We start from the raw sequence: 2,189 nt of genomic DNA, 5'->3' as shown, positions 1-2,189 counted from the left end.
AATGGCCAGGACATCGGGCCCCCACCCGTGCACCCCTTTAGGAGGCCTGCTGGCGAACTTCATCATGCTCAAGCCCATGGACACACTCTAGAGTTCCAACGAAAGTGTCCCCAAATACCAGCGCTGGCCCAGCAAGAAAACCACGTCCCTCAGCTGCTGCTGGAAGTTCGACCCATGCCAAAGAAAGGGGCGATAGAGCTAGCTCCAAAGCGGCTCTTGGGCCCCAGCGTTTATTCAAGGTACTTCCTCGAGTAAAAGAAGACCGGGGGCTGGAGGCCCATTCTCGATTTGCAACGACTAAACAAATACATAAAGTCCCAGAAGTTCTGAATGGTCACTCTTCAACACGTGCTGAGACAACTTGAATAGGGAAACTTTCTGTCGTCGTTGGATCTGGAGGATGCATACTTCCATACCCCCATCCACAAAGGACACCGCAGGTTTCAGCGCTTCGTCGTTCGGGGGAAGCATTCCCAATTCAAGGCCCTCCCCATTGGGCTGAAGTCGGTGCCCAGAGTTTTCATCAAGTGCCTGGTGCCAGTAGAGGCCCATCTACGACTACCAGGGACGTACTTGGACGACTGGCTCATCCGGGCTAGTTCAAGAGACATCGCCGTCAACCACACAGCGAGGACCGTCCCCCTACTGACGGATCTGGGGTTCTCAGTGAATTATGCAAAGTCCTGCGTGACTTCAACAGAGGACATGCTGTTCCTGGGATCCTTGCTCAACACTGTGTCATGCCTGGCGTCACTGTCGGAAGAGAGGGTAGCGGCCATATTGGGCAAGGTGCAACGGCTGCTAGCTCTGAAGATAGCCACAGAGGGCTATCAAGTCTCTGCTCAGCATGATGTTGTCATGCATTTCCCTCATTCAACTCTGCAGGTTACGGATGAGCCCACTGCAGGAGTTCCCCGACGGCCATTGGATTCAGGTGTCCAGAAGCTTCCAGGACAGGATCACGCTCGACGAGGGGTTCCGTCGGGCGATAAGGTGGTGGGGAGTGCGCTCTCATATGACCAGAAGCGTGGATTTCCAGGCCCCACTGCACCAGGTGAAGTTCATGACGGACGCTTCCTTGGAAGGATGGGGAGCCCACACCGGAAGTCTTCACGCCAGAGGCCTAGGGCTGCTGGAGGAGAAGACATTGCACATCAATGTTCTGGAGCTATGGGCAGCGTTTTGAGCCCTCAAATTGTTCCTTTCGTCCCTCAAGAGCAGGGTGGTGTGGCTCTTTACAGACAATACCACCACAGTATTTTACTTCTGGAAACAGGGGGGCACCAGATCCCTAGTGCTCCCCAAAGAGGTGCAGGATTTATGGCACTGGGCCGTCGCCCAGGGGATGTTCCTCATTCCTTTTCATCTGGCGGGAGTAAAGAACACAGTTGCCGACTCTCTTCGCTCTTGCCACGATTGGGAACTTCAGCAGGACCTAGTGGAGAAGCTTTTGCTCAAATGGGACAATGCCCAGATCGACTTGTTTGCAACGGCGACGAACACCAAGTGCCAGAGGTTTGTTAGTAGGTTCCCCGAGCAGGGGAGCATGGGGGACGCATTCACATTCCCTTGGGAAGGCCTGTTTCTGTATGGGTTCTCTACGTTATCATTGTTACTTCGAGTTATCAGTCAACTCAGACGGTGCCAGTGCTGGATGATCCTCGTTACCCCGATGTGGCCGAGGAAGATCTGGTACCCAGACCATCTCAGCATGTCAGCATGTCCACCAGTCAAGCTGCCAGTGGTCGCGGATCTGCTCGCATGGGAAGGAGGCGTCATTCTTCACCACGATCCAGGGCTCCTGCAGCACTAGAATTCGGTGGCTACCATCTTCCGGCAGACAGCAAGGAAGTGCTCGCCAATGCTAGAGCATTGTCTACTTTGAAATGCTACCGACTCAAGTGGTAGAGATATGCTATTTGGTGCCGTTCCCAGAAGATCGACCCTCTGAGGGTCACGGCCCCTCAGGTACTTCCATATTTGCTGTCGTTGGCCAAATCGGGACTGGCTTACGCCTTCATCAAGGTTCATCTGGCGGCTATCTCCCCCTTCACCAGATCCCCAGGATGACCCTCCTTGTGGTTGCACCGGTTGGTCAAGGAATTCGTCAAGGGACTATTTTGCTTGTTCTCGCTGGTGAAGGCTCCATCCCCAGCGTGGGAGCTCAATGTGGTACTTACTAGGCTCAT

Source organism: Ambystoma mexicanum, chromosome 11 (assembly GCF_040938575.1).
Source record: "Ambystoma mexicanum isolate Mex_15411 chromosome 11, UKY_AmexF1_1, whole genome shotgun sequence".
NCBI classification, from domain to species: Eukaryota; Metazoa; Chordata; class Amphibia; order Caudata; family Ambystomatidae; genus Ambystoma; species Ambystoma mexicanum.
This window is presented reverse-complemented; position numbering follows the sequence as displayed.